This window comes from Ochotona princeps, chromosome 22, assembly GCF_030435755.1.
Source record: "Ochotona princeps isolate mOchPri1 chromosome 22, mOchPri1.hap1, whole genome shotgun sequence".
Taxonomy (NCBI): domain Eukaryota; kingdom Metazoa; phylum Chordata; class Mammalia; order Lagomorpha; family Ochotonidae; genus Ochotona; species Ochotona princeps.
Window position 1 is genome coordinate 28,145,132 of NC_080853.1, and position 22,795 is coordinate 28,167,926.

The 22,795-nt window shown below is 38.1% G+C and overlaps 1 protein-coding gene and 1 pseudogene across 1 annotated transcript in view; both read right to left on the reverse strand.

Annotated features, from left to right (window-relative positions):
* Window positions 1-22,795, reverse strand: part of MACROD2 (mono-ADP ribosylhydrolase 2) — a 1,523,237-nt gene that overhangs the window by 1,139,123 nt on the left and 361,319 nt on the right. The window lies entirely within an intron of this gene.
* On the reverse strand, window positions 12,444-12,598 carry LOC131483059 (U2 spliceosomal RNA; annotated as a pseudogene).

Here is a 22,795-nt window from a genome sequence, read left to right on the forward strand (position 1 = left end):
CAAAAACATTTTTCATTTTTTGATTCTAAAAGTGTGAAAACACAGTCCTTGATCTGAATAGTCATGTCCTAACACCAAAATCTCACGAAAAAATGTGACAATAGTCTCCAAATATGTTCCCAAGAATTATTTTCAGCATTCATGCATGCACATTTCAAATGTAATTTTGCTGTTTCCCTCACAAGGTTTGTGTGCATTTCTTATCATTTTAAATCCAGTTTGGGTTTGTGATTAGCTATGAATGACTGAATGCAATGGAAGTGATGTCTGGTACTTCTACTATATTTTTAAACAGGACTGACACTTCCTGTGGAAACTCAGCTGCTGTGCCTGGTAAACTCAAGTTAGCTTAGAGAATAAATTGAGCCAAGGAGAGCACAGACTGGGGAAGAAGTGTAGTCATATTAGACATTCCTGTCCAAGTGAGTATCCAGCTGAAAGTAACTATATGAGCCATCTCAACTGCACCACCAAGCAGGAGAACCTCCCCTGGCTGAAGTCAGTCACAGAATTATAATAACAAGTTCTTGCTTTAAACCAAGTTATGGGGTAGTTTCTCAAGCTCTAATAAATAACTGAAACAACAAGCAATTACAGTGCAATTGGTATGTTGGAGCAAAGTACCACTGCAAAGGGAGACAGAGAAAGCATGATTGGGTAAGCACCACATCAACATGCAAGGACTCACTGAAGACATGTGAAACGTGATTGCCGCTACACACACACACACACACACACACACACACACACACACACACACAGATTTTTGGTGGGAATAATGGCAATTTATTTGTAATGATTTATATATATATATATATATATATATATATATATATATATATAATGAGAAAAAATTATACTGATCTTAGGGACCATATAAAGTGAGAGTGAAAAAAAAAGTGCAAAACAACGTGAAGGGCCTGTGCTGTAGTCCAAAGAAGGGGAAGTCCCACAGAAGGAAGAGTACAGAGGAAGCAAGCCACGGGAGGGCTGACAATCAGGGTGTGACTGACAGGCAGGTGAGCGAAGTGGGTGAGGTGGAGAACACCACGGGGTTTGTTTTCTCACCTCACAGTCCTAGAGCTCACTAAAATAACAATAATAAAAGATATTTATTTCTTCTGACCTAGTCAAAATTGAGATAATCGCGGAAAATGTTAAAAGAATCACGTATGCAGGATAGCAAAACATCACCCTCCTTGTAATCACTATTGAGAAGCAGGTCGGCAAAGTGTCTGCTTCTCTTTTCCTCTCCCGCTGCTCACTCCCAATGTCAACCTTCCTCCCCAAGGATTCTTTCTTTCTTTTAGGTGAAGTGCATGTCAGCCAACAATATGCCTATCCATGTCACATCTACTGAGATGACCGACCTTAGTACTTAAAGTTATCAGTACAGGAAATGTTATAACAATAATTGCACATTCTCAACTGCAATCTATTTTAATTATATTGAAAGAGAGTTTCAATGATTCCTGATTTCTGCAGTGTAAACAGGCAGCATTTTAGTTTAGAAAATTGATCATAAGGTATGCCTTCCTGTACTTACTTAAATATAAACATCATTAATATATGTAGTTCCTTAATAATGAATTTCTGTTCTTCAAAAAAAAAAAAACAACATACATTTGGGAATTTAACAGGCATACCAGTGAGAGTTTGCCTTTTCTCCTGGAGAATGAGAGCAACCAGTGAGTGCAATCCCCTCTTTGTTAGTTGTCTAAAACATGACTAAAATAATATATGTATACATGCACTCAGATATCTCTATGCCCCTGAATGTAAATAATGGTTTGTGGTTTGCATAGCTTCTCAGATTTACTAAATAAGACACCTTCAGTGCTTCCCAGAGATAATAGTTACCTGAACACACACAATTCGAGGAGGGGTGCCTTATCTCTCTCTTCCACACCTTCAAATTAACAGTGTAACAACTACCGCACGATTTCTCAAAAGTGAACTTCAATAAACAAAGCATTTAGAGGTTATGAAACGCACTGTCTTAATGTTCATAAAAGTTATTGCTTACACCCTGCATGATTACTTAATTACTATGACTCAATTATGAATAAAACAAAATGCAGAAAACAGATCTCATTCGCTTTCTTGTCCAGAAACCACATCCCATAATTAAATTCAAAGATGGTGGGATATCTCTTTCAACAATGCAAGGGACCAGAGGAGCAGTTTCTTCCTGCTCATTAGATTTATATTACATTTAAGTCATAGCTGTTAAGGGATGCTGTGAGCTGCAATGACAAGATCATCTCAGACCAAGGTCACTGGCTGAGAATCACACACAGCTCTCAGGAGGTGAGTTCAAAGGAATGAATACTGCACTACCAGATCCAAGAAGCAATCTCCCCGGTTCCAGACAAAGACATGCCCAGGAGGACTTTGTGCCCAATAACATGATTCACTGGCCTATGTCAGAATAATTCCAAGCTAGTGTGGTAAATTTATGAGCACGGTTAGGCAGGTACTATAGTGTTTTTCTTTTTCCCTAGACAGGATGCCCCCTCCATTTACTCATCTATCTATGCTTACATTTCTCAGAAAGAGGATATAGTACCCTTATTTTCATCCAGTGGTTTCATCATCGTCGTCTGGGGTAGACAGATCCTATCAGTGCCTTATCCACATGCCCTCAGCTCTGACCGTTTCAGGCATGCCAGGCTGACATCCAAAACAAAGCATTGACATCTACTGCCAAAAGGCTTCTCTAACTGCCAGAGACCGCTCTGCTGTAAATGCAAAGGAATGAATGCACCCTGAGAACAGCCGTCAACTAATGACTGGCAGGCGCTGATGGAGAAATAGCTCAACGCCCTAGTCCCTTGTGTGTATTCTGCACTACCCTCTCAACTCTGCAGCATCTTTATGATCCTGTTGCCTAACTTAGTGGCTTTCTTTCTTCCGGGTCCAGCCTACCACTCCCCTCCCTGCTGGTGTCCTCTGAGATCACTTCCTAACAAAGTACTTATAGTCCAATCTTTGTCTCAGAGTTGAATTTTCAAGAAACTCAAATGGACGTTTTTTTCTTCCTCATTATATTTACGATGACGATTCTAAAGTTGTTCACCACCACTTATTACGGTTCTACTGTTTATATATGAGGTTTTTGTGCATTATTAACATTTTAGTTACGCATCTAACTATATTAACCCCAGCTTACAGGAAAGAGATTTAAATACGTTCTTGAGATCTACATCATTGAGTAAGTAAGCAGATATTTGAAGCTAGGATCACTTTATTTCAAAACTCATTTGGCCTGTTCCATTATACTGTACTGCTACTCTATAAAAACGAAAACTGTGATGACTCAGAAATAAAATTCATATGTTTAGACTTTCCCTATTTTCAAAGTTATAAGGAAAGTAATTTACTTTAGCTATTTAGCAATAAATACCCACTAACACATTTGTCAATCTAATCATTCTTTTAAAAAGAATCAACAGAAGATAAACGGTATTTGAATCCACTAAGAACATTCTTTCACTTAAAGTGTCTTTTTTGGCCAAGGATTCTGTCTTACTTATGTGTGCATTCTCAGAAACAAGCCTACTAGACATTCGGTGAATAGGAGTTGAATTGACTGACTTGAGTCCTGGTACATTTTAATGATATGGAAATGTTTGGGGAGGGGAGGGAATTAATGTCAAAAAGACTGAATCTGAATGCAAAAAGACAGATCCTCCTCACGAGAGAAATCTTACAAAATGAGAATGAAGACCACAGCCTTCCCCAGGTGGTGTCTACACAAGCAGTGTACACAGCCTTCCCCAGGTGGTGTCTACACAAGCAGTGTACACAGCCTTCCCCAGGTGGTGTCTACACAAGCAGTGTACACAGCCTTCCCCAGGTGTCTACACAAGCAGTGTACACAGCCTTCCCCAGGTGGTGTCTACACAAGCAGTGTACACAGCCTTCCCCAGGTGTCTACACAGTCTACACAGGTGGCAAGCAGTGCTTCAAAAACATTTAAATTTCTACTCTATGTGCTGTCATGATATATAAATGAACATCATAGAATGATCTAATGAATTTGGAGGTTCAAGGAAAGAGATTCTGGAATTTAGAGTTCTAGGTGTCACATCATATCACTGGAGATAATACTCCACTGGAAATGTTGCTGACTGCATCAAAGAACAGGTGGAGAATGTTTTTCTGAAAGGAAGGAAAGAGCTTTTCTTGAAGGTTTAACAGCCCATCTCTGTCCGTGAACAGTCCAAATGTTTCCACTGAGGTTTCCATGTCCTTGAACCAAACATGTAGACAGACTATTGCTTGGACCTGTGTATCGAATCATTGTCTATTGCACTGCACCACTTCAGATGTGTATAATTAAGCTACTTTTAACGTGTTGACTCTAATTGCAAAACTCAAGTTTCCAAATGCATAGGAGAGCATTGGAAGAGTAGGCTATGAGAGAAAAAACTTTTAACATTATGTCAATATATCAATTATTTACATAAATATGCATAAATATGATGTTCAAATTTCAAACTGCTTCATCCTATAAAGTATGAGGTGAAATTATAATGAAATTTTTTAAAGTACAAGGTAAAATTATTATTAAAATGAATCTATACCTGATATGTAAGAATTCAAATGATTAAAAAATATGAAGAGAGCAAAGGATCTTATTTAACAGTTTAAGAGGTTTTGGTCATGTGAAAATAGAAAAGGAAAGAAGGAAGGAAGGAATGGAGGAAATTAGGTCAAGAAAGAGGCACAATTTCTACAGAAGAGTAAAAATATCCCAAAATTTGATTTCCAAATCATTCTCGACTACCTTAACATAAAACCGTTACAAAATTTACCCAGGAGAAACAGAATCTAATTTTTGTAGTCTTTTCATTAATCCATTACATAAAAGTTACATTTAACTTAAAGGAAAAAAAAAAACCTTCCATTAAGCCAAAATAGTACTAAAATCAGTCATAGTAAATTAAGGACTATACAGCAAAGCTAAAGGAATGATAAACTCTCTAGGCCCCACTGCCTCACATACATCATTACCATGCTTTTTTATTTCTGTCACTCCATATGCATCCATATACCCAAACTATCACTTTATTAATCTCTATTTCTGTGTACTTCACTGTAACATTTAGACACAGAAAATTTTCCCTAACTACTTCTTAAAAATATGGTTAATCATAGCTCACTATGCTTTCATAGTACCTAAAACTTACATGCAATTAAATTTAGAAATATTATTATTTCACTGAATTTTCATAAACATATATAGTTCTGGACACTCAAATCTCTCAATTTCTGGAACACTGGTTTATAGATGACTTTTGAGACAAAGAAAAAAAGCAGTATAAGCTTCATTTTTTAATTGAAAAATTTTAGAACGTTTAAAACAAAGGATATGGGTTTTTTTTCCCCTTAACTTCAATAATTTTTTTTTCAAATCCATCTAAGTAACTAAATCAAGTGCAGCTTACGAAGTGATGTCTAAGGATTAGCTTGGTACAGAGCAGAGACGTACACCAAATGTCAACAGTGCCATATTGGCTAGACGGGTATAGAGCTGAGGTGAGAAGACAGAAGGGAATGATGGAGACTGTGGGACTGACACCCCACTGCATCTAACACATGCCAGGCAGGAACCGCTGCCCAGGACTGCCCAGCCCTCAGACAATTCAAGCAGATTTAGTAGCACAGACACTTATGTGTAATGCGATGAACATCGGAAAAATTAACAATTACATTTAAAAATTTTAAATGTTATGATTTGGTGAAAGTAATACTAACAAGTTCAGTGCTCCGGTAAAACTGAACTAATTTTTTCCAGTTTCTCCAACCCAAAACTTCATGCTATTTCTTTATTGTGCTTATATGTAGCAATGTTTTATGATTAGATCATGCTCTGAGTCAGCATGAGTCTTAGAATTATATTCTATAACGTGTTCAAATATTTCTAAAATTTCTAATATTTTTTAAAAACTTAAGTCTTGGATAGACCAGCTATCCCATAGCCTATCATCATTCTACAAACTAGATACAAGATCCAAAAAGAAGGAAATGCATCTATTGTGATTCTGGTAAAATGATAAAAAATAATCTCAAAAGTATTGTAGAAATTGTTCCCTTTCAAGACCATAATTTTGATCACTCACTATGTGTATAGTGCAGACATATAGCCTTAGATAGACACAGATCTATAACCATGTATTGTCTTAGGTCTGGAATGAAGCAGTACATAAAATAAAAACTGGTTTCATGGGATTGAATTCGCAGAAGAGCAATTAGAATACAAGTTAACATATGTGTTCACATATGTTCACATCTGCAGAATCTTTACTGGCTCCAACATGGTGGGGCATGTAAGTTAAGCTGCTGCCGGCAACACTGGCTCCACCTATAGAAGACTGGTTTGACTCCTGGCTGCTCTGTTTCCATTCCAGGTCTCAGATAACATGCATGGGAAAGCAGTGGAAATTGGGCCGAGTTTTTAGGGACCTCCTGCTACCCATGCAGAAGAACTATGTGGAGTTCCAGGCTCTTGGCTTTGGCCTGGGCCAGCCTCAGGCCAGCATGCTATTGTGCTTATGGGAGCAAGGAGGAATGGCTAGAAGATTCTCTGTCTCTCTGCCTGTCAAGTCTAAACAAGGAGTACTTAGGATACTCAATGCAGTGGGTTAAACAGTCACTAGAGAGACCTGTACTCCATATCAGTAGATTCAAGACCCTTTCAATTAAGAGCTGATTCATCCAAAGCAGTAGCAGATAATGACTCTATGGGTTTATGCCACCTATGGGAGAATTAAAATGGAATCCTGGATCCCGGCTTCAGCCTAGCTCTTGTGAGCATTTGGGCAATGAACCAACAGAACTTTAGAGTGTTTAAAACAAACCAGAAGCTAGGAGACTTTCTTCCCACTCCACATGGGTGCAGCGTCCTGGGTTTGGACCATACTCCACTGATTTCCTAGGCCATTAGCAGGAAGTCAATGGAAAGTGCAGCATTTGAGACATGAACCAGTGCCCACATGGGGATTAGCTAGTTAAGCCATCATGCTAGCCCTGTACTATGTTTTAAGGTAAATTAAGATGGAGCTAATTACAGTTAGCAGAGCATCTTCATGTAGTAAAGTAAATTCTAGATGAAGAATAAAAATAGGAGCTCGTTATTTAATCCTCAGAGATTATGTCTGATTTTCCTTCCTTGAGTCTCTCCAAATGGAGAACATGACTATGAAAGTTGAAGAACCTGTTTATGCCAGACCTTTTAAGGGTGTAGATAGCTGGTAGTAATAATGAATCCTGACAAAGGATTTTCTTCCTCAGGAGCTTAAAATAGGTAAAAGGGACAAGGAGAACAACTTCACCTTATCCAGCCGTGTCTCAGTTTTTTGTCACCTGTCGTGCAAGTTTCAGGAAAGATGGCATAACATTTCAATCAAGACTAGGGGAATTTGCCTTTTTACAATTGCCAAGGTGAAGGTAATTGTGCTCCCAGGCCATTTCACTTAAATAAAGGGAAATAGGAAATACACCACATTCTAAAAGAAACTGGCAGTTGGTGAGTACGTTTGTGAACTCCACTTGTCTCTTTAATATAGAAAAAAAAAAATAAAACAGGGAAGGGCAGGAAGAGGGTTAGGTTGAAAGTGCACAGAGAAATACATTCAACTACCTTCAAAGTCACCACACTGAAGCGCCTACTACTTCTTCCCTTGACATAAACACTTCATAGTCTCCAATTATATTAACTGCTCATGTGGTAAAAAACCATCTGGAATAATAAACATTACTGAGTTCACAGATATGATAGATTTTTTTAACATCCTGAATGCAAATAAGGAGGGGAATATAGATGTTGTCTCATTATATTTTAGCTTTAGAATTTTTTTACATGTGCAAAAGCTTTTTTTAAGATAGTACTTTATTCTACTTTTAAACATGTATTTGTTTTTATTGAAAAGTCAGATTGACAGAGAGAAGGAGAGACAGAAAGAAAGATCTTCCCCCAACTGGCCGCCACAGTCAGAGCTGAGCTAACCGAAAACCAAAAGCCAGAACTTCTTTCAGGTCTTCCAGGCAGGTACAGGACCCCAAGGCTTTGGTTCGCTACTACTTTCCCAGGCCACAAGCAGGGAACTGGATGGGAAGTGGAGCATCTGAGACGTGAATCAGCACCCATATGAGATGCTGGCACATGCAAGGCCAGGACTTTAGCCACTAGTCTAATGTGCCAGGCCCAGGTGGAATTCTATTTTTAATAAATTTGGAATTTTGGGGAGACTATCTTAAACTTAAGCAAATAACTGACGTTATTAACTAATGGCATTGCCAAAAAGATTTTTAAAGACATATGAATAAATAAAATATTGCAGATAACTGAAATTAAACCATAATTCTCATGAGTTATGAGAGATGCTCAAAAGATTAGCAAGCCAGGCTCTGGCTGTTAAAAGATCTGTAATACATTCAGGTGTGAAGCATATTCACTTAGCATATGGAAACTGGCGCACCTGCTGTTAACGTCCCCGGCATTCCTCCCAGTCTACTTCTGTTCCAATGAGCAGTGGACAAGATGGCCTCATCAAAATTTCTTAACTTCGCATCTCAGTCTCTTGGTAAAACATTAAGACCTGAGTTCCCAATTTCTTGGAAATAAAACTAAGTAAGCTGTCAATCAAACGGCAACATTATTTTTCAATTCCCAGGGCTTATTGAAAGCAAGATTTGTGGCTGCTGATGCTGAATGTGTCTTGCTAATATATTTTTAAACAGTCTTCACCAGGGAAACTAGATACTACTAGCTGTGATGGATCATTTTCTAAAATGACTTATTGGCATGAAATAATTTTTTTGTTTATATCTTTGCAAAATGAGCCAAATTCCTAAAAGAATGCCTTCTGTGAGTCATTCAGATTTTGTGAATCATGTGTTCACGTCATTTTCTTACACACTCCCAATCTCTTTTCTCTCACTACCAGGCCATCTTGCTGCCTTCCACTCCTTAGAGAAAGCATGAGTAATACAACGTTGGAAGGACAGGATGTTTCTGAAGTTCTGTATATGACTAGATGGACTCAGAGAAGCTAAAAGAAGTGTCAACTTACATATCTGAATAGTTTTCTCTGCAAATACATGTTATGACTTTTAGGAAGGAAAAGAGTGGTACTTTTAAGAAGATAATGTTTTTCTGGTTCCAAATTTTATTCACAATGATTGTATAAGAAGTTTTCACAGGGTCACATGAAATGCCCCACATTCTCATTTGTTCCTACGTGCATCAATCAGCCAGCCATACACCAAATATTTACTGAGCACTGATCATGTGTCAGACGTTCTAAGCCCGAGGGACATGACTGAAAACAAGACACAGAGAGTCCTGACTCACAAGAGTTCCCTTCAGAATTGGAGAGCAGGTGAAGGGGAGCAGGAAAAGAGATAATAAATATTGAGGCTCCAAAACAAGTGAGGGAATTTTTTTTTTTGAAAGAAACAAGAGGCCGGAAGGAGATGCTACAGCTGGTCAGTTGGGGCCTGTGAAATAATGGGATATTAACAGCAGGCAGAGGCGGTTAGGAATCAGGAGGGAATCCGTGGGAGGAGCATTCAAGTCCAGAGTGGGTAACAACTTGGAATGTGCCTGTAACAGATAGGAGCGTTGCGGGCTTGGAACCGAGATGGTTGTAGGGAGGCAATGAAAGCGGAGGACTTGGAGGCAACAACAGCAAGTTCATAGTTGGCTGAGACAATTGCCAATTTTGTTCTAAGTTCGGTGGCATCTCATTAGAGGATTTAGGCAGGAGTGATGGTGTGACCTGATCTTTGTAATTTAAAATTATCATTTTGGATGCTGAAAGTACAATGAACTGCAGTGTAAAAATCAGAACACCTGTGACAAATTTTGCTCTCCCTCACTGCTCCAGACTCTGCTTCATCAGCCGTAGGGAAGGGAAAGCAGTCCTCGCCCAGCTCTGTCCTGTGGACGAACACTGGACTGTCACTGTTTTAAGAGGAGCTTGCTTCAGTGTAAAAGAGACACAAGATATCTTACCCAAATAATAAATTCCAAACCCTACAGGTTTGAGATATGGACTAGGAACCTTCTCTATTTCTACTTCCTTCTAATAATAATTTTGGGATGTGATAAATATAGTATATCCTTCACAGGCTTCTTCTAATTCTTTGTATGAAAGAGCACTTAAAATAATGGTGTAACAAGGTAAAAACTCAATAAAAGAGAAGTTCTTACAGCAACTGCTATTATGTCAATTGACCTGATGGTAATTGAGCTCCAACTTGACTACTTGCTACAGTCATCCTAAGAACAAGCAAAGAAATTCACAGTAAAAGCCTACTAAGCATGCTCAGCACATTTCTGAAGCAACCTATTTCCACTTTCAGGAACCCAAGAAAGATTATCCAAAATGAGAAAGCCATGGTAATTATCTACCCTCAGACCACTCTGAAAATTTACAGAATGACATACCGGGCAATTGCCAACCCTGGTGGTCATTTGGTTTGTTGGCCACAATTGGATGAACTGGAGAAAAGAATGAGCCATTCCAGTACATCCAACTGAGCCTAGACATTCTTCTTACAGAGAACACAGGGAGCAGCCACTGTCGATGACTTTCTTCACATGCCCTTGGCCCACCTGTGTTCAACTGCACCATCAAGTTTCTGGCATCTCTGTCTCTTAGCATCTCCGTCCACATCACTCAGGACAACCTGTAACTGTCATAGGTTTAATATCGCTAACAACAACCGCTAACCTACAGAGTGGAGTGGGTAAGCACCCACAATTCCCCATCCCCGGATGGGGACAGTTTTGACACCATTTTATACAAGATTCTAATAGATATTAACCCATCACCGTAATCCCCCTCATCTTAAAAAAATGAGAGGCAAAGACACTAAGAACAGCTCTGCTGTACAACTGGTTCACTGTCCAAATGCCTGCAATGCCCAGGGCTGAGCCAGCCTGAAACCAGGATGTGACAATTCAATACATGGGTGACATGGTGGCATGAATCCAATTACTTGAGTCATCCCTGGCTGTCGCTCTGGCAAGACACTGAAGCTGGTAGTAGAACCAGGATTGAATCCAGGTACTGTAATATGGGAATGCGGGCATCCCACCTTCCAGCTTGCACAGCTTGCACCCTCCAAATGCACAGTCCTACCAATATCCTGACTCTCCTCATTAAAATATCTTCTGTTTTTGGACTCCTCACCCTCTGTAATTCTTGTTTCCTGGAATTATCTATCAAATGATGAGCTATTATAGGAGAGTCATTGTTTCAGGTTTTCTTTGAAAGAAGCCTATGTTTGGATACCATATCATGTACTTAAGGAAGAACTGTAGTTCTATGAGCTCCCTTCCACAGAGGAATAACACCAGTCACAGTTTCGGGATGGTCCATCCCGGAGAGAAATGTGAAGGACATGGCAAATGGGAGGACAGGGAGTAGAGGGAGGATCTGAAGATAACGCCATGATCCTGAAGACACTCTGCCCTTCTAACCAGACTTACAATGATGCAACTATACACTAGTATAAGAAATCAAATGCACATAAGATGTGACATTAATTATTATCTGATTCATAATTTTGACATAATTCATTTAAAATTGAACATATTGAGACAGGCACTGGCACAAAGCCCTGATCTAGTCAGATGCACATCTTCAGCTGCTCCAGATGGGACCCAGCCATTTTGCCAATTTGGATGTTCCCAGGATGGTTTTACAAACAGATCTGTTCCATAACAATATCTGTCTTCAGTCAAAAGTGGAACATATATATTAAATGTGACAATTTATACATGGTAAACATGTATACACATACATGGGTTCACACACACAGGAATACATAACAAACTTTCTCATCATATTAAGCCCTGCTAGGTTAGATTTTGTTCTCTGCGCCAAATAACCTATTTTGTTTTACCTTTATACCAAAGACAGTCTTCATTTAATTACTAAAATGAGGTTAAAGATTAGCCTTATTTGGGTACAAAATTTGAAATCATGCATGTTTTTCAAGATGCTCATTTCCATAAACTTCTTGAAGGCTTCTTGAATATTCTCTGTAGTTCACGATCTGATTTATTGTTCTTTATTCTTCCTCAAATATAATACAAAGTTGAATTCTATTCTGTTCATACTTTGAAATTTTCTCAGTTTGCTTGACTCAATAGAATCCTTCAGTTGAGACATAAAAGACTGAAGGCATTGAATAGTTCAGTTCCTTCACATCAATGGAGAACATATTTATGAACTAATAGCAATATTGATAGTAACATTTTAAATTAAAGGAAAATCACAAAAGGCCTATGTTGCATATATTTCTGTGTGCATAAACACACACATGCATCACAACTGAGCATCACGAGAAAGACCTTTGTGACATCTCTTGGAAACTGTAGGTGCTTTCTCCTAGTGACAAACAGTTCAAAAGATTTTACTTCAAAGAGTTTTCATCCCCAGCTTTTACTTTATTAAGCCATGATTTATTTTCCCTCCAATAATCAAGAGGGTTAATTCCAACATATTTAATATATCCAACAGATTCTAATATACATTATACTACACACTTGATCTTAGCCAAAAGGCCGAGAAGCGATTATATACATTATAAACAAACTGAGTTAGATATATGTGGATATTCATATATACATGGATATCTATATACCAAAAGACACAAATATCTATCTACACATATATCTATCACATGTATGTATGTAGATAGCCCCAAACCCAAAGTGCAATGACTCAGCTTTAAATTTTGCAAGGATCTTAGGCATTCCTTCAAGTCTTCAAACAAATTTGCCAATATTCTCAAGTAAAAAACAAATCACTTTCTGCTTAAATATCTTTAGGAAGTGCTAAATTGCTCCAAAGGCAATTAATTCTACTTTCTTCCCTCATTTTCGTTATGATCAAGCTCTGATAAGCAAAACGTTATCTCATGCCTCTTTTGCTATTGTCCCTTATTCCATATCAAAAGGCAATGGAACATAAATCATTTTCTGTCTAGAACATTTTCTTGATTTTCCATTCTGACACTATCCTCGCCCTTTTCATCACAAATTAACATTAAGACTCTTTAGAATGAAGGAATTATTTGAATTATCTTTAGATTCCAAAAGTCAAGCATAAAGTAGATATTCAGTAAATGTTCAGTGTGTGAATAAACAGAGACTAATCTCCACGCTCTTCTAAAATACTTCTGTATTTGAAGATATTCTTAACAGGATTATTTATTGGTTAACCAATAAATCACATATGTAATATTAAGAGCAAAAATTATTTCTTTATTTAAATTGCATCGTGTAGCAATGTAGGAAAATGGGAGAATAAATGTATTAAGCATGAGAATATATTATCTCTTAAAAATGAGAATATGCAATATCAAATATCGATGCATCTAACATTTTTCAAATTTACCATATTTGGAACTAAAGTTAAGGAATAAAAATTGAAACATGAAAAGACTTGGGAAGCTATCCCAATTCCCCATCTGGTTTCTCTCATTTAGGTCTTTTTTGCATACCACTGATTCTGAGAATGATGAAATTACACTTCAGGAAAAAACCTGTATTTTAATCTGACAGGGATGCCCTTCCAATTACACATGGGTGTTAAGTGATGATTTAGGCTTTATGAAGGAAACCTGAATTCCTTGCTTTTTCAACTGGTATTTGTTCAAAAATAAGGAGCATCTTTGCTGACATAAAAAGAATTAACCATCAAACTTGTACATGGAAAATTTTAGAAATCAAACAGCTGTTATTGTTGTAATCCATGTGTATGTGTGTGCATTCAACCCTAACTACACACAGATATCAACATAGAAATGTATTATATGTTACATATACATATAATATATGAACAACTTCAATATCCAACACAAGCAAGAAGACTCAGATTCTACACATTGGAGGGTATATTTGGCACATTGGCTAAAATACAACTTGGGACACCTTCATCCATATTAAAGTGCCTAAACTCAAGCCCTGAATATATTTCCAATTGCGGTTTTCTTCTAACGTGAACTCTGGGAAGCAGCAGGTGTTGGCTCCATAATGGGTCCCTGCCACCCACAGAGGAGATCTGAACTGAGTCCTGAGCTCCTGGCTTCAAACACGGGAATTTGGGGAGTGTATCAATAGATGAGATCTCTTCCTCATTCTATTTCTCTCCCATAAAATAAATACATTTTTAAATCCCTAATGTGGACTACTAATTAAAATTTTAGAAGTTTTTAGAGTGAAAATATGCAAAATAGTTGATCAACTATTGTATGAAAAGAGGTAAATAACAAGATATGAGAAATTTCCAAGCATACACTGTTTAAAGATAAAAAGATAAGCCCATGATATGACATGATTAAGAATCAGAGAATTTTTTTTCTCTTTCTATTGCCAAGATCAAATTAGTCTACCATAAAGAAAAACCATCAGCCATCTATTTTCCTATAATTTTGTACGCCTATTCATTCTGGAAATGATCTAAGCACATACAATCACAACCCTGTGACTTCATCCTTTTTACAGAGTGACAGGAAACACAATTTTTACAAACTGAGTATGAAAGATAGAGCTAGCCTTTCAGTGGTTCATGAGTTGGGCAACACCCCTCTGTAAGACAACGGGAACTCCAAAGAGCTGAACCAAGGGTATTGGCTTTCCAGGCAGAAAATAAAGGTTGCCGAAATAAGGGAAAAGGGGGAGCAGATTGGTCATTTCAAAGTTATTTGTCTTGTAAAATTAAAAGAGAAGGAGCTTTCTGTTGTTGGACTAGATATATAGGGCCTCTTATAACTTCTCTGTTTTAGTTCAGTATGATCATATATGATGCCTACGAAGCAAGAGTGAGGACAACTAGTTAATACTGATTACGGGACCTAGTACAGGATCTCGGTTCAAAACAATGTCCCCCCTTAAACTGTGTTTAATAAGTAAAATTCATGATTTCACATTTTTAAAGGTTTATTTTATTTTATTTTATTTTAAGTTGTACTTATATTATTGGTTTTTTAAATAAAGATTTATTCTATTTCTATTGCAAAGTCAGATATATAGAGAGGAGGAGAGACAGAGGAAGATATTGGGTCTGCTGATTCACTCCCCAAGTGATCGCAGTAGCCAGAGCTGAGCCTATCCGAAGCCAGGAGCCACAAGCCTCTCCGGGTCTCTAACACAGGTGCAGGGTCCTTCATAAAACCTAAATCATCACTTAACACCCATGTGTAATTGGAAGGGCATCCCTGTCAGATTAAAATACAGGTTTTTTCCTGAAGTGTAATTTCATCATTCTCAGAATCAGTGGTATGCAAAAAAACTTCATTTCTCTTTAATCTAATATTCATAGTAATTAAATAAAGCAAAGCCTGCTTATTTGAACAATTCATTTTGTTATGGATGGCATAAATGAGAAAATTAAACATGCACTTAAAAGTAAAGATACATCGCATTTCAGTACTCTTAATTATCATGGATGTGGAAAGATACCAGCATTTAAAACAACTCCAAAACATTAAAATGTACTCTCCTGACAATAGAGCTAATATTTTAAATGTAAGGTCTCAACTCTTAAGCTGTACTAAGAAAACATCAAAACAAACCCTGCAGGTGAGAACAAATAATACTTTTAAATCATTAAAAATCAGTTCTCTTTGCCAGAATCTGAAAGTAAGCAATGTTTGCTGTATACTTCACTATAATACATAAATTAGCTGCAAAGTTTTAGAAACAGACGTTTGAAGGCTAAGAAAAAATATGGAAGTGTCTCCTTCACCATTTTACCTGATAATTCCCAACATTTCAGCAGGCTGGATGGTATGCCTACTGTCTATATTGTGCTGTGAACAAAAAGGAATGTGTGAATTGTGCTTGGACCCCACATCCTTGAGCCTCGATTTCCACGGGGTTTTTAATTTCTGTGATCTGTATGTTGTGGCCTGAGATCTTTTTCTCTACCAGCTGACAAAGCTCTATCCCAAGGGTCCTGGCTGGACCAGTACACTCCCTTCAGTTTCTAAACAGCTGACTGGCAAACATCAGGGTACGAATACCCCACCTTTCTTGTTCCTCATGTGAACTGACTCTAAGTCTCATTATATACCATTTCCCAGATGTACCTACAGAGCGAATTGTTTGTCAACACTTGGACAGGACTGGATGCTACGTCCACATAGGCCATCTTCCTTTGCTTGTATCTGAATCACTCCTCCCCTACCTGCCAAAGAAACTATTAGAAATTCAATTTTTGTCTTAAGGGCTGCTTCTGGAGTAACTTTACTTAAAAAGGGGAACAAGAAATATTGTTATCCCTCAGAAGATGAATAAAAATGTATTTGCTTAAAATTGCCTGGAAATGAATGTGTATGAGATCATTGCCATATGCTAAATATGGATGCACAGATTGTAAAAATCCTAACTTCTATGTATTTTTTAAAAAATATTTATTTATTATTGAAAAGTCAGATATACAAAGAGGAGGAAAGACAGAGAGGAAGATCTTCTGACTGATGATTCACTCCCCAAGTGGCCACAATAGCCTGAGCTGAGCCTAACCAAAGTCAAGAGCTTGTTTCGGGTCTCCAACACAGGTGCAGGGTCCCAGGGCTTTGGGCTGTCCTGAATTGCTTTCCCAGGCCACAAGCAGGGAGCTGGATCAGAAGCGGGGCCTCTAGGACATGAACCAGCACCCATATGGGATCCTGGCACATTCAAGGCAAGGACTTCAGTCATTAGGCTACCATGCCAGGCCCAAAAATCCTAACTCATACATGTATATATATAGTGCAGTAGTGAGTACTGCCAGTTAATAAGACATGTCCTCAGCCTCTCTCCCTTTCTCAGAATCCCAGTTGCACTGAAGGAAGGAAGGAAGAAAGGGAGGAAAGAAGAGGGTGGAATAGTAATGTCGACAGGAAGCAGGGGACGGCGAGAACTATTACTACTCCTAAATCTGTACTGTGAAGTTTGTTCACTTTATACAAATAAAACTATTTTTAATGTAACTCACGGGTTTTGATATTTATGTTTTTATTTTCAGTTTCTTCAAAATAGTTTTTTTTCTCTTATTAAATTCTTCACTGACTCATAGATCAGACTTTCTCCAAGAAGATTTTTGGTTTTCATTTCTTCATCAACACAGTAACATGCTATTTAGCTCCTGGTGTTGTAAATTTTTTTGAACTTTATTCCCGCTGTTGATTTTGTTTTATGGCTTTTCATTTAAGAAGATATATAGTGGGGGCTCGGCAGCGTGGCCTAGTGGCTAAGGTCCTCGCCTTGATCCCATATGCCTGCTGGTTCTAGTCCCGGCGGCTCCACTTCCTCTCTATCTCTCCTCCTCTCAGTATATCTGACTTTGTAATAAAAATAAAATAAATCTTCAAAAAAAAAAAAGAAGATATATAGTAGCTGTGTAACAGAGACTATCATATCCAGATGTGAAGATACAATGCAGTATGCATCTCTACTTCCAAATTAAAGATGTACACCCAATGAAACTGTTGGATATATCTTGACAATAGTACGCTGGACTCTCTGCCATTGTCCATACCTGCAATGTCAGCATACATTTACATAGCAGAATGAAGGCGTGTGACTGCTTATGAAGGACCATATTATTGTAATAATATGGGGGAAATCAGTTGGGGGGAGGGATTTGGAGGAGTGAATAAGGGAAATCCCAGAGCCTTTGGAATCATATCACAAAATTTATATATAATAAATTTGGAATTATATCATACAATTTACATATAATAGGAGAAAACAACAACGCTATGTGCCTCTGAGAAGCTCATTCCTTTCTTAGGCCCAGGAAATAAACCTTGATTACTCTCAACGATCAAGTTCATTTAAGTCCCCTTTGATCACTTAGGCACACCAGTAGAAGCAATCATAACATATGAATTAGAGCAGGAAGTTCTATGGAAAACTTCAGAGAAAAATTTTTTTTTACTATTTAAAAAACACAAAGAAGCACCATTCCTTTTTCTGTTTTAAAATACGCGTTTTCATATAAAGGGGAACAAATGTATTTTGTTCAGTTACGTAAGATGTTATCACATATAGTATTCCATTTCTCTAAGTTATCAATTCTTGGTGAACAAGGTTTTTCATTCCATCCAGTCTTCCAGAAGATGCTTATTTTTTTTAATCACCTCTTTTTCCTAAACAACATATTTGGAATATTTTCTCTTGAGTGGTCATAAGAAGTAACACGAAATTTAGATGCAGTCATTTAATTCAAAATACTTTAGCATCATATCCTACAGTTTCAGTTGAACCACAGGGGGAAAAATGTGAGACACTATGATATGCATCTAACTGATCATTAGGAAGAGTTTTCTAAGCATTCTTTGTTTTTTAAATGTGAAATGCAGAAATTACTACTGCTGAAATCCATGATTCCACAACGCACACTTTGAGTCATTCTCCCCAGAGTATTGTTTCTATAGAAATGGTATGCATGTGAGCGTATTTTCCTATTTAATTAGTGCTATTCATTGATGCATATTTCAGTTGTGCATGAAGCTGTTCGCTAGAAACTTGTTTTTTCTTTTTTGATGCCTATCTGATCAGTGGCTCATTGTAAATGTATTCTGGAGAAGTAGGTGATGGCAGGAGTATTGCAGATATCTGCCAAATGTTGAACTTAAGAATGAAGAGAAACATAAATCAGAAGTCTTGAAAGACTGCTAACTGTAAAGAGAAAGTTCCAAAAATTACTAACAATAGTTGACAACCTGAAACACAAAGAGACAAGATGGTACCTCTGATTTACAAATGTTTTCATTTCACATTTTAAGGAGATACAAGTGTAAATGGACAGCATGTAAGTGAAATTCTGAAATACAACATAATCATTAAACTCTACAAAATATTTTCACAATGGGAGAAACTATTATATTTTGCCCAACCCCTATTACAACTCAGACATAAAAATAAGGAGGAGAATCCACTAGAGTCACCCCTGGCTGGGGAAGATGTGAAAAGCATCAAGGTTAGAAACACTGTAACTTTCATTCTACCCTTATGTACGCTGAGCTCACTGTACTCTGAGCTATGCAGACTTTTTATTAGAGCCACATCGTTATAATGAAGTCTTTTAATCAGCATCTTAGGGGCTGGCATAATAGCCTAGTGGTTAAATCCTGGCCTTGAACATGCTAGGATCCCCTATGGGTGCAAGCTCGTACGCCGGCTGCTACACTTCCCATCCAGCTCCCTGCTTGTGGCCTGGGAAAGCAGTCCAGGACAGCCCAAAGCCTTGGGATCCTGCACCCACATGGGAGGCCTGGAAGAAGCTCTTGGTTCCTGGCTTCTGGCCATTGTGGCCACTTAGGAAATAAACCAGTGGATGAAAAATCTTTCTTTCTGTCTCTCTTTCTTTCTGTAAATCTGACTTTCCAAGAAAAAATAAATACATCTAAAAAAAATCAGCTTCTTACTGTCATCTGACTTACTGTGCCGCCCTTAGAAATCAATTTTGGATAAATGCTGCTCACTCCCAGCAGTTCCATTCTTAAGTGGACATGATCAGAAAAGGGATAGATTCAGTCTACTCAGCAACATGGACCTAATATCCACCAGTTACAATGAATGGAAAATCAGCAGGGGGAAAAGTAAAACAGGAAACCTTTTATCAAATTACAGGGTTTACTTACGTATTTATTTACTACTGTTTGGAAATGCAAATGATCTGCAAAGTACTTAATTTAAGTGCTTTGGCATGTAAGTACTCTATTTAACAAAACTAAATTCCAGCAAGTAAGCAGAATAGGGTCTAGTACCTGTCTAAATTTGCCCATGACTTAAAATAGAGATTATCAATATTATTATTAACACCTGGTAAGATAGGATCAGGCGCAGCCAGCCACATGGCACTGTAGAATGATGTCAGCTACAGTCTCAGGAGCGTAGGAATGCACCAGTTCCGGTATTTACTCATAGTGCAACCTGAAGCTCCTCAGTTTTCCTCCTAAGGCTTCACTCGGTTCATCTGTCGTAAGAAAATAATGCAGCACAGGCATGCAGAATAATGATAAATTGCCAATTAGCTCAGTTTCTACTACATAACTGATACTTAATAAACATCAGTAATGTTTGTCACCACTAGTATTACTAACTTTTAATACCATGGGACTGAATACACAGCAAAGCATACAGAGACCTAATTATATGCAGAAAGTACCGTGCATCTCATTTAAGCAAACTTGGAGAACTAAACTCAGATTTGTAGAGACATTTGTTCATATGTGGATCACCAGAACTCTTGTAACTAAACTCTCCTACCCTTGTCTGAGGGCAACTGTGAGAAGCCTTTAAAACCAACGTCAGGACTGTGACGGATGTGTAAAGACAAGCGTGCAAAGACTCAGACATGGTGTCAAGATCCCCAGATGCAGAGTTTCCATTTTATTAATTCATTTAGGGGTACCTAGAAACCATAAACTCTCACATTTCTGGAAGTAGACTTCAGAAATGGCATCTGTCGGCAGACTGGTGAGGATATCTATTCTATAAACTGCAGGCTGCTGTCTTTGAACCTGTGAAGTTTGGATACTGAAAAAAATAGTGATTAATCCAAGGATCTCCTAATGAAACAACAAGAGCCTAATGACCCTGAGAAAAGGTGAGAGGAGAGCATTGAAATACCTGAAGTCTAGGAGAGGCAACACATGTTACACCAACATGGAGATAGAGCTCAAAGTCCACAACGCTGAGCCAGCAGCAGGCCATGCTGTTGGCCCTCAGAAGCAGAATATGGAATTGCTGAAGCAGCACTGAATGTTTTTTGAGAAAGTTGGGGGGTAGACAGTACTTTAACAAGCACAGTTTTAAGCGATGGGATAACCCCCACAGAATTATAAAAAATCTGCCCTCAAATCAACAGCACTTTGCGGAACCAGGCATGCTGAGGAGACTATCACATGCTAATGATTCCTCCTCAGTGTGGAGAAGACAGTGGCATGCAACGTTTTCTCTGCATGCTGGTGACTGGATTAGAAAGCAGCACATCTGGACCTGGTGTGGTAGCCTAGTGGCTAAAGCCCTTGCCTTGAGCATGCTGGGATTCCATATGGGTGCTGGTTCGCATCCCAGCAATCCCACTTCCCATCCAGCTCCCTGCTGTGGCCTGGGAAAGCAGATGAAGATGGCCCAAAGCCTTGGAACCCTGCGGCCATGTGGAAGACCTGGAAGAGGTTCCTGGTTTCTGATCCAGTTCAGCTCCAGCCACTGTGGCCATTGTGGCCACTTGGGTAGTAAATTAGTGGACGGAAGATCTTCCTCTCTGTCTCTACTCCTCTTTGTGTATCTTTCCAATAAAAATAGGTAAAATCTTTTTTAAAAAATAAAGAAAAGAAAGCAACACATCTATTTGTGATTCTCATGGAACCATTTTCAGGAGAAAACCATGCAAGAAGTTAATAGTATTCTTCCAGTACTGCTTCTCAACTTTTGTGTTCTAAAACAGGAAGCTAGTTGAAGATGGGAATGAGAAGAAAAAGAGGGAGTGAATGAGGATAGGAAATAAGAAGAGGAAGCGAAGAACAGCATCTACAAATATAGGATAATAGATAATATCTACTTAATATGCAAGTTCAATCAGAGAAATTGTTTTAGCAAAGTCAGTAACAACCAGAGAGGGGGCAAAAAGACACTGAATCCTGGCACTTTAAAAAGTCTGACTGCAGCAAAAATATTTCTTTCAAAAGCTATTTATTTGGTGACTGCCTAATAACTGCCAGACATTTCTCTAGGAGGAAGGAGTACATCTATGACTAAGATAGTCAGAGAGCTTCGACTTCTGTGACCTTGTATTCCATAGCTGGAAGCTCATGCTTTAATGCTTGATGCTAAGACTAGATTTGGGACGGCAGATTTTCTTAATGGTCCCTGTGCACAAAATGGACCAGAAGGATCTCAACTCCATACTGAAATATTAATGATGAGCAATCTCATGCAAAGCCAGAGACAGAAAACAGAGTAGGCAGAGAGTTTCAAGAGACTGAAAAATCTGTTGTAGAGAAAATGAGCTGGAAGTTCCACAAATAAGATATAGCAACATCTAAATACTAAAATGAAAATAGACACGAGACAGCTGAATAGTACCCTATAGCCATTTTAAGGTATATAGTAGCCGGTTCTGTATATAAACTAAAATTGAAATATCAATGAGCTAGTCACAGGATGTGGCTAAGAACTTGCATTCTTTGTAATATACTGGTTACTCAAAACCATGTCAATTCCATAATGTTGTAAATTGTTGTTGATGTTATGTTGGGACTCTTTATTGATTGGGACGATATTCTGCTAGCTCTACCTTCAGACCAGAAATGGTCTCTCCAAGAAACTGTTAAACTTATCTGGACAATAAGGTGCTAGACTCTATACTTGGTATATGTTTGCAAAGAAAGAATCTTGATTGAATTTGAACTGTAATACTGCAACAAGGTGGAAGAATCCACCATGGGGGAAGGGCATGGGGAGGGGTTGGGGGAAACCCAGAGCCTATGAAACTCTCACATAATGCAATGTAATTAATAAAATATATATATAAGTATATATATAAATAATATATATATAATAATATAAATATAAATATATATATAAATACATCAGTTTAGTATAGATCAAAGGCTTCTGGCTGACCGGGAAGTTCCAGTGTGAACTCTTAACAATGCATAGATGGGGCTTGGCAGTGTGGCCTAGTGGCTAAGGTCCTCGCCTTGATCCCATATGGCTGCTGGTTCTAATCCCGGCAGCTCCACTTCCTCTCTATCTCTCCTCCTCTCAGTA